The sequence below is a fragment of the Anomaloglossus baeobatrachus genome, chromosome 6, assembly GCF_048569485.1.
Source record: "Anomaloglossus baeobatrachus isolate aAnoBae1 chromosome 6, aAnoBae1.hap1, whole genome shotgun sequence".
NCBI lineage: Eukaryota > Metazoa > Chordata > Amphibia > Anura > Aromobatidae > Anomaloglossus > Anomaloglossus baeobatrachus.
Window position 1 is genome coordinate 12979813 of NC_134358.1, and position 12140 is coordinate 12991952.

At 47.1% G+C, this 12140-nt stretch overlaps 1 protein-coding gene across 24 annotated transcripts in view; it reads right to left on the minus strand.

Annotated features, from left to right (window-relative positions):
* Window positions 1–12140, minus strand: part of PLEC (plectin) — a 335144-nt gene that overhangs the window by 45641 nt on the left and 277363 nt on the right. The gene's annotated exons all lie outside the window — the stretch shown is intronic.

The following is a 12140-nucleotide window of genomic DNA, read 5'->3' on the forward strand; positions in this document are numbered from 1 at the left end:
TGTATGATATGCCATATTCTCCTCACTAGTAGTGTATGATATGTCATATCCTCATCTCTCATCCTATATGATACATCATATTCTCCTTTCTGATGCTGTATGATATGTCATATCCTCCTCCCTCATCCTGTATGATATGCCATATTCTCCTCCCTAGTAGTGTATGATGTGCCATATCCTCCTCCCTCATCCTGTATAGGTCATATCCTCATCCCTCATCCTGTATGATGTGCCATATTCTCCTCCCTAGTAGTGTATGATATGCCATATCCTCCTCCCTCATTCTGTATATGTCATATCCTCCTCCCTCATCCTGTATATGTCATATCCTCCTCCCTCGTCCTGTATATGTCATATCCTCCTCCCTCGTCCTGTATGATGTACTATATCTTCCTCTCTCCACTTATGTTATATCGTATGCTACTCCCTCGTCCTGTATGATATGCCCCATCTTCATCCCTAGTTCTTTATGATGTGCCATATCCTTCTCCTTCGTCCTGTATGTTGTCAGATCCTCCGCTCTGGTCCTGTATGATATGCGATATCCGCCTGCTGTATGATATGTCATAATCCCCTACTGCGTCCTGTATGATATGCCATATCATCTTGTATGATATACAGTATTATATCATCCCTCGCCCTGTATATGCAATATCTTCCTCCTTCGTCCTGTATATGCAATATCTTTTTCCCTCGTTGTATATGTCATATCCTCCTCCCACATCCTCTACGACATGCCATATCCTCCACCCTAGTCCTGTATAAGATCACACAAAATGAGAGAAGTGGACATAGCATGTCATATCTTCTGCTCACGACTTGTGTGATGTCATATCCTCTACCCTCATTCTGTATGATATACCATATCCTCCTCCAGTGTATGTCATATCCTTCTCTCATGTTCTGTATGATATGCCAAATCCTGCTTCCTCATTCTGTATGAGATATATCCCCCCTTGCCCTGTATATGTCATATCCTTCTTCCACGTCCTGTATGATATGCCATATGATGCAGGATGAGAAAGAAGGATATGGCATATCCTACATGACATCAGAGGATAATATATCCTCCTACCTCATTCTGTATGTCATATCATATCCTCTTTTCTCATGATATATCAGATCCTCGTCCCTCATCCTGTATGATATATCATATTGGATGAGGGAGGAGGATCTGATATATCATACAGGATGAGGGAGGAGGATCTGATATATCATACAGGAGGAGGGAGGAGGATCTGATATATCATACAGGAGGAGCAGGAGGATCTGATATATCATACAGGATGAGCAGGAGGATCTGATATATCATACAGGATGAGCAGGAGGATCTGATATATCATACAGGATGAGCAGGAGGATCTGATATATCATACAGGAGGAGCAGGAGGATCTGATATATCATACAGGAGGAGCAGGAGGATCTGATATATCATACAGGAGGAGCAGGAGGATCTGATATATCATACAGGAGGATCTGATATATCATACAGGATGAGCAGGAGGATCTGATATATCATACAGGATGAGGGAGGAGGATCTGATATATCATACAGGATGAGCAGGAGGATCTGATATATCATACAGGATGAGCAGGAGGATCTGATATATCATACAGGAGGAGCAGGAGGATCTGATATATCATACATGATGAGGGGGAGGATGTGATATATCACATAGGATGAGCAGGGGGATCTGATATATCATACAGGATGAGCAGGAGGATCTGATATATCATACATGATGAGGGGGAGGATGTGATATATCACATAGGATGAGCAGGGGGATCTGATATATCATACAGGAGGAGCAGGAGGATCTGATATATCATACAGGAGGAGCAGGAGGATCTGATATATCATACAGGAGGAGCAGGAGGATCTGATATATCATACAGGAGGAGCAGGAGGATCTGATATATCATACAGGAGGAGCAGGAGGATCTGATATATCATACAGGAGGATCTGATATATCATACAGGAGGAGCAGGAGGATCTGATATATCATACAGGATGAGGGAGGAGGATCTGATATATCATACAGGAGGAGCAGGAGGATCTGATATATCATACAGGAGGATCTGATATATCATACAGGAGGAGCAGGAGGATCTGATATATCATACAGGAGGAGCAGGAGGATCTGATATATCATACAGGATGAGCAGGAGGATCTGATATATCATACAGGAGGAGCAGGAGGATCTGATATATCATACAGGAGGAGCAGGAGGATCTGATATATCATACAGGAGGAGCAGGAGGATCTGATATATCATACAGGAGGAGCAGGGGGATCTGATATATCATACAGGATGAGGGAGGAGGATCTGATATATCATACAGGATGAGGGAAGAGGATCTGATATATCATACAGGAGGAGCAGGAGAATCTGATATATCATACAGGAGGAGCAGGAGGATCTGATATATCATACAGGATGAGCAGGAGGATCTGATATATCATACAGGATGAGGGGGAGGATGTGATATATCACACAGGATGAGGGAGGAGGATCTGATATATCATACAGGATGGGGGGAGGATGTGATATATCACACAGGATGAGGGAGGAGGATCTGATATATCATACAGGATGAGGGAGGAGGATCTGATATATCATACAGGATGAGGGAGGAGGATCTGATATATCATACAGGATGAGGGAGGAGGATCTGATATATCATACAGGAGGATCTGATATATCATACAGGAGGATCTGATATATCATACAGGATGAGCAGGAGGATCTGATATATCATACAGGAGGATCTGATATATCATACAGGATGAGCAGGAGGATCTGATATATCATACAGGAGGATCTGATATATCATACAGGATGAGCAGGAGGATCTGATATATCATACAGGAGGATCTGATATATCATACAGGATGAGCAGGAGGATCTGATATATCATACAGGATGGGGGAGGATGTGACATATCATACATGACATTTTAGAAAGAAATGATTCGTCATACAGGATGGGGGCAGATGATACATCATATCCTCCTTCCCCATTCTTTATTGTTTTTTTCCTCCCTGTGCGGTGCTGGGGTATAATGTAAAATCTGTGACATGAATTTGTGAGATATCATCTGGCTGCAGGCGCCACACTCTACGGCTGTAATACGATGCTCCCACACCCTGCACCGAATATAATGACACCTATACACAGTCACACCCTGTAAAGCATTATATACCGCACTACGTGGTATACACATATGCTGCACGTTATACGTCATTACACTCACACACCGCGCATTATACCGTCTCGCAGACATATACAGCATACATTATATGCTATACACTCTGCACATTATACCGTCTCACAGACATATACAGTATACATTATATGCTATACACTATGCACATGGTGCAGTATTACACATACACTCTGCACATTATACCGTCTCGCAGACATATACAGTACACATTATATGCTATACACTCTGCACATTATACCGTCTCACAGACATATACAGTACACATTATATGCTATACACTCTGCACATTATACCGTCTCGCAGACATATACAGTATACATTATATGCTATACACTCTGCACATTATACCGTCTCGCAGACATATACAGCATACATTATATGCTATACACTCTGCACATTATACCGTCTCGCAGACATATACAGTATACATTATATGCTATACACTCTGCACATGATGCAGTATTACACATACACTCTGCACATTATACCGTCTCACAGACATATACAGTATACATTATATGCTATACACTCTGCACATTATACCGTCTCACAGACATATACAGTACACATTATATGCTATACACTCTGCACATTATACCGTCTCGCAGACATATACAGTATACATTATATGCTATACACTCTGCACATTATACCGTCTCGCAGACATATACAGTATACATTATATGCTATACACTCTGCACATGATGCAGTATTACACATACACTCTGCACATTATACCGTCTCACAGACATATACAGTATACATTATATGCTATACACTCTGCACATTATACCGTCTCACAGACATATACAGTACACATTATATGCTATACACTCTGCACATGATGCAGTATTACACATACACTCTGCACATTATACCGTCTCACAGACATATACAGTATACATTATATGCTATACACTCTGCACATTATACCGTCTCACAGACATATACAGTACACATTATATGCTATACACTCTGCACATTATACCGTCTCGCAGACATATATAGTATACATTATATGCTATACACTCTGCACATGATGCAGTATTACACATACACTCTGCACATTATACCGTCTCACAGACATATACAGTATACATTATATGCTATACACTCTGCACATTATACCGTCTCACAGACATATACAGTATACATTATATGCTATACACTCTGCACATTATACCGTCTCGCAGACATATACAGTATACATTATATGCTATACACTCTGCACATGGTGCAGTATTACACATACACTCTGCACATTATACCGTCTCACAGACATATACAGTATACATTATATGCTATACACTCTGCACATTATACCGTCTCACAGACATATACAGTACACATTATATGCTATACACTCTGCACATTATACCGTCTCGCAGACATATACAGTATACATTATATGCTATACACTCTGCACATGATGCAGTATTACACATACACTCTGCACATTATACCGTCTCACAGACATATACAGTATACATTATATGCTATACACTCTGCACATTATACCGTCTCACAGACATATACAGTATACATTATATGCTATACACTCTGCACATTATACCGTCTCACAGACATATACAGTACACATTATATGCTATACACTCTGCACATTATACCGTCTCACAGACATATACAGTACACATTATATGCTATACACTCTGCACATTATACCGTCTCGCAGACATATACAGTATACATTATATGCTATACACTCTGCACATGGTGCAGTATTACACATACACTCTGCACATTATACCGTCTCACAGACATATACAGTATACATTATATGCTATACACTCTGCACATGGTGCAGTATTACACATACACTCTGCACATTATACCGTCTCACAGACATATACAGTACACATTATATGCTATACACTCTGCACATTATACCGTCTCGCAGACATATACAGTATACATTATATGCTATACACTCTGCACATTATACCGTCTCGCAGACATATACAGTACACATTATATGCTATACACTCTGCACATGATGCAGTATTACACATACACTCTGCGCATTATACCGTCTCACAGACATATACAGTACACATTATATGCTATACACTCTGCACATTATACCGTCTCACAGACATATACAGTACACATTATATGCTATACACTCTGCACATTATACCGTCTCACAGACATATACAGTACACATTATATGCTATACACTCTGCACATTATACCGTCTCGCAGACATATACAGTATACATTATATGCTATACACTCTGCACATTATACCGTCTCACAGACATATACAGTATACATTATATGCTATACACTCTGCACATTATACCGTCTCGCAGACATATACAGCATACATTATATGCTATACACTCTGCACATTATACCGTCTCACAGACATATACAGTATACATTATATGCTATACACTCTGCACATTATACCGTCTCGCAGACATATACAGTACACATTATATGCTATACACTCTGCACATTATACCGTCTCACAGACATATACAGTACACATTATATGCTATACACTCTGCACATTATACCGTCTCGCAGACATATACAGTACACATTATATGCTATACACTCTGCACATTATACCGTCTCGCAGACATATACAGTACACATTATATGCTATACACTCTGCACATTATACCGTCTCGCAGACATATACAGTATACATTATATGCTATACACTCTGCACATTATACCGTCTCGCAGACATATACAGTACACATTATATGCTATACACTCTGCACATTATACCGTCTCACAGACATATACAGTACACATTATATGCTATACACTCTGCACATTATACCGTCTCGCAGACATATACAGTACACATTATATGCTATACACTCTGCACATTATACCGTCTCACAGACATATACAGTACACATTATATGCTATACACTCTGCACATTATACCGTCTCACAGACATATACAGTACACATTATATGCTATACACTCTGCACATTATACCGTCTCACAGACATATACAGTACACATTATATGCTATACACTCTGCACATTATACCGTCTCGCAGACATATACAGTATACATTATATGCTATACACTCTGCACATTATACCGTCTCGCAGACATATACAGTATACATTATATGCTATACACTCTGCACATTATACCGTCTCGCAGACATATACAGTATACATTATATGCTATACACTCTGCACATGATGCAGTATTACACTCAGACTACACTACACCCGAATATGTATTGTTACTGATGTTTCAGCAATACTTCACATTATTACACCCCCCGAATATTATTGTGCCCCAATACATTATTACATTTCCGTGTAAATAAACATTAACCCCCTCTGTACATTATTAGCCGCCCTTACCCCCTTCTACTTTATTACTCCACCTGTATATTTACCCCCCTATACAGTATTACCCCCTGTACATTAACCCTCCCCCCGTACATTATTACCCCCTGACCCCCCTACATTATTACATCCCCCTGAACATTTCAGCCAGGAGGGGGCAGCAGGGTTCATGTCACATGACGCCTGCAGTCTGATTTCCGGTCCCCACATCCCACCCCGGGGGTCTGCTCCGACCACATTTTACCGTGTCAGGGCTGCGTACATTTCTTTCAGCAGTAGTTCGGAGCGGATGGAGTACACCGAGCCCAGGTACGTGCTTCTCCGGTCCCCAGCACCAGTCCCGTTCCAGTCCCCAGCACCAGTCTCGTTCCGGTCCCAAGCACCAGTCCCGTTCCGGTCCCAAGCACCAGTCACATCCTCCAGGGAGCTGTAGCCATTTTCTGAGGGTAGGTCCTCACACAGCATCACCACCCTGTCCAGCGGCTGGCAATGACGGGACGGGGACTCCTCAGAGCGAGGGTACGTGGTTCTCCTCGCTCTCCCCTTTCTCCTCCGCTGTCCATCATAAGAGATCATGGTGATAGGATTACACGCTGGTATTGGAGTAGACGCTCCACTTGCAGCTCCTCAGTGACCACCTGCCTGCATCTGACTGTCTGTGGTGCCAGCTCCTCCTCCACAGACGTGCCGCAATCTCCAGTTACATCATCTCCAGGTCAGATCCTCGCTGGGCAGTAGACGCCTCCTGTGCCGCAGATCTCCAGGTCAGATCCTCGCTGGGCAGTAGACACCTCCTGTGCCGGAGATCTCTGGGTCAGATCCTCGCTGGGCAGTAGACGCCTCCTGTGCCGCAGATCTCCAGGTCAGATCCTCGCTGGGCAGTAGACGCCTCCTGTGCCGCAGATCTCCAGGTCAGATCCTCGCTGGGCAGTAGACGCCTCCTGTACCGGAGATCTCTGGGTCAGATCCTCGCTGGGCAGTAGACGCCTCCTGTGCCGGAGATCTCTGGGTCAGATCCTCGCTGGGCAGTAGACGCTTCCTGTGCCGCAGATCTCCGGGTCAGATCCTCGCTGGGCAGTAGACGCCTCCTGTGATGCAGATCTCCAGGTCAGATCCTCGCTGGGCAGTAGACGCCTCCTGTGCCGCAGATCTCCGTGTCAGATCCTCGCTGGGCAGTAGACGCCTCCTGTGCCGGAGATCTCAGTGTCAGATCCTCGCTGGGCAGTAGACGCCTCCTGTGATGCAGATCTCCGGGTCAGATCCTCGCTGGGCAGTAGACGCCTCCTGTGCCGCAGATCTCCAGGTCAGATCCTCGCTGGGCAGTAGACGCCTCCTGTGCCGCAGATCTCCGGGTCAGATCCTCGCTGGGCAGTAGACGCCTCCTGTGCCGCAGATCTCCAGGTGAGATTCTTGTGGGTCAGACGTCTGCAGCACCTTCTCTGGGATCAGTCGGTGTCTGGGATCGGGTGTGTGTCTGAGACGCAGCTCAGGATCAGGGCGTGCCGGCTCCCCCGTGCTATTACATGTTATAGTGATTTAAAAAAATAATAGACGGAGGACGCGAGGGAGGAAGACGCTGGAAAATGTCGCCTCCAGCTACTAAATAAAGGCGCTCTGTGTCTCCACCTGAGCTCAGAAATACTCTGCAGCACCGTCCTGCCATCATCGGTTGGGAGCGGTCACACACCAAGACACGAGATGATGGGGGCGGTAGTGATAATGGCTATATGGTAATATGGAGAAAAAAAGAAAAGAAGGGAATTTTGTTACTTACCGTAAATTCCTTTTCTTCTAGCTCCAATTGGGAGACCCAGACGATTGGGTGTATAGCTACTGCCTCCGGAGGCCACACAAAGCATTACACTAAAAAGTGTAAGGCCCCTCCCCTTCTGGCTATACACCCCCCGTGGGATCACGGGCTGATCAGTTTTAGTGCAAAAGCAAGAAGGAGGAAAGCCAATAACTGGTTAAACAAATTCAATCCGAAGGAACATCGGAGAACTGAAACCATTCAACATGAACAACATGTGTACCCGAACAAACCAAAAATCCCGAAGGAAACAGGGGCGGGTGCTGGGTCTCCCAATTGGAGCTAGAAGAAAAGGAATTTACGGTAAGTAACAAAATTCCCTTCTTCTTCGGCGCTCCATTGGGAGACCCAGACGATTGGGACGTCCAAAAGCAGTCCCTGGGTGGGTAAATGAATACCTCAAGTTTGGACTGTAAAAAACAGCCCTTCCCTACATGGAGGCAACCTCCGCCTGCAGGACTCATCTACTTAGGCTGGCATCCGCCTAAGCGTAGGCATGCACCTGAAAATGCTTGGTGAAGGTGTGCAGACTCGACCAGGTAGCCGCCTGGCACACCTGCTGAGCCGTAGCCTGGTGCCGTAATGCCCAGGACGCACCCACGGCTCTGGTAGAATGGGCCTGTCACAAACCACCGGGGGGGGTCACTCCGAAATCCCCCGCGCTGGCTACCAGTACGTCACGATCGGGGGGTAACAAGCAGGAGTCAACCCTCCTTTATACCTCCCGACCGACAGACAGAGCACGTGACGCGCTCTCTAGCGCCCCTCTTATAGTCAGGCCAATTATGGAATTGCCCGACAATAAGAAAGGAGGCCGCTATACTACTTATGCCGATTATTGAAGGGTCCCCGGTGAGAGTAAGGTATATATTCCCCCGACCTCCGCGGGCGGAATATATAATATCTTCCCGAATCTCACTGGCCTCCCCACAATAATCCTTGGCACAACTCGCTGCCACCAACCGCTTCACGGTAACTATTAGCCGAACACACAGACGTGGGATTCTAGATCGAGATAACAGAACAGCCCAAGATTAATTATATAATTTAATCGCCTAAAGCACACTAGAAACTACAATATATACAATAGGGAATCTACAGAATATACAGTTATGTCAGAGTACAGTTACAATCAAAGCATGGGTTACAAACAGGCATACACAGTTCCAGCAGTTACCTTGTTGCGTCTGGCCACAGGGGGGCGCTGTACCCAGGTTTCCAGGAACTCTCTCACAGGTCTTTCCCAACCAGGCCCCCGAGCAGAAGAACACTGGAAAATGGCCGAAGTAGGGTTATCAACCTGGGCAGATCCAGGTCCCCTCCTACCTTAGTGACCTCACAGGGAAGCACTGCCACTCCCCCTGCATGGATCAGAATTATCCAGCAAAGGGGATATTGGCCATAACTTTGCCTGGGAGCGTCGTAGGCAGACGCCAATGCTCTCATTGTGACAGTTATGAATTTAGCTACAGAACGAGGGGACTCATGACCTGTCTACGAGTTCCCATATGGCTGATATCACGCCTGGGGTATTTCCCAAGCTCCCCCTTCCATAAAAAAGGTGTGCCAGCATCGTCCGCCTGCGCAAACACCATTTTTATGGTTGCCATATTTATCGGAGATATGGCTTGCGAGATATGAACCATTTTTTACTGGAGTCGTTCTGTCTGGCTACTTCCAAGCCTTGCTAATGAGATACAACTCTTGTTACAGGGTGACGGCAGGGAGTCATCCTGGGTCCATTGTCCTCACATCATCTCATCTCCATATCAGAGGAGATGGCTGTTGGAGGTGTAAGTGGGATGTGACACCTTCACAGATGCTGGACATTTGAGAACAAGAAGGGAGGGGGGGGGGCACTGCCAGGGAGTGATGAGAGCAATTATGACTTCTAGTCATAATTCATCTTCATATCCCAGGATTTGCCTCACACCTCCCCCCTTTTGAGGGCGCTAGGGGGCAGCACACTCCGGTGTTCCCCCGTGCGCCCGTCCGCGACCTCTCCTTGTCGGGACAGCCCGTCTGCGTTACCGTGGTCACGGCCCCTTTTGTGGCGAATGGTGAAGTCGTATTGCTGGAGCGCAAGGCTCCATCGCAACAATCGCCCATTCGTCCCAGAGACGGTGTGCAACCAGCTGAGGGGATTGTGGTCCGTCTCCACGATGAAGTGGCGCCCGTATAGATAGGGTTGCAGACGCTGCAGGGCCCACACTATGGCCAGGCACTCCTTCTCCATTGTAGAATAGGCCACTTCCCTTGGTAACAGCTTCCTGCTCAGGTACAAGACTGGGTGCTCTTGGCTCGCAGAGTCCACCTGGCTGAGCACCGCACCGAGGCCGAAGTCACTGGCGTCGGTCTGTACTACAAACGGCCGCGTGAAGTCGGCTGCCTGTAGCACGGGCGGGCTGGACAGGGCGTCTTTTAGGGCCCGGAAGGCTGTCTCGCAGTCCACTGTCCAATCGACTGCAGAGGGCAGCTTCTTCTTGGTGAGGTCCGTCAAGGACTTTGCCAGGCTACTATAGCATGGAACAAACCTCCTATAGTACCCAGCGGTCCCCAAGAAGGACATCACCTGCTTCTTGGTCCTGGGGGTGGGCCAGGATGCGATGGCCTCCACTTTCTCAGGCTCGGGCTTCAGCGTTCCCCCACCTACCCGGTGACCGAGGTACTGGACCTCGCTCATGGCCAGCTGACACTTTCCCGGCTTGATGGTCAAACCTGCCCGGTGGATCCGCCTGAGCACCTGTGCTAGATGCTCTAGGTGGTCCTCCCAGGTGGGACTGAAGACGGCAATGTCATCCAGGTACGCGGCCGCGTACCCTTCAAGTCCCTTGAGCAGGGTGTTGACCATCCGCTGGAAAGTGGCAGGGGCATTCCTCATCCCGAATGGCATCACCGTGGACTCGTACAGTCCAAATGGGGTAATAAAGGCAGAGCAATCCCTGGCCTTGCGAGTCAGGGGGATCTGCCAATATCCCCGGCTCAGGTCCATGATGGTCAGGTACTGAGCCCCGGCCAACTGATCGAGCAGGTCATCGATGCGTGGCATTGGGTACGCATCGGCGACCGTGACCGCATTGAGCCCCCTGTAGTCCACGCAGAACCGAGTGGTTCGGTCCTTCTTAGGGACGAGGACTACAGGCGAGGCCCAAGCGCTGTTGGATGCCTGGATCACCCCCAGGTTCAGCATCTCGTCAATCTCCTGGCGCATGTGTTGCTGCACCTCCAGGGAGACCCGATATGCTGAACGCCGGATCGGGGGATGATCCCCAGTGTCCACGTGATGGACAGCCAAGTCAGTCCTTCCGGGCTGGTTGGTAAACAACCCCCGGAAGGGGTGTAGGGTGGCCCACAGCTGGGACCGTTGGTCCTCCAAGAGCTGGTGGCCAACCTCCACATCCTCAATGGATCCGCCTGCCCTAACCTGGGCTAGCATATCCAAGAGGGTTTCCGCTTCTCCCTCCTCGGGCAGGTTGCACACGGGGAGCGCACATGCCTCCCGCTCATGATGTGCCTTCATCATGTTCACATGGAAGGGCTTCCGCCTTCCACGGGCAGGGTCCAGGGTGACCAGGTACGTTACAGGGTTGAGCTGCTGGTACACGAGGTATGGGCCTTCCCAGGCTGCCTGAAGCTTGTCCTGTGGTACGGGGACCAGTACCCACACCTTTTGACCCACTTGGTAGGTCCTCTCACAAGCGTTCTGGTCGTACCAACGCTTCTGATCGGCCTGGGCTTGAGCCATAT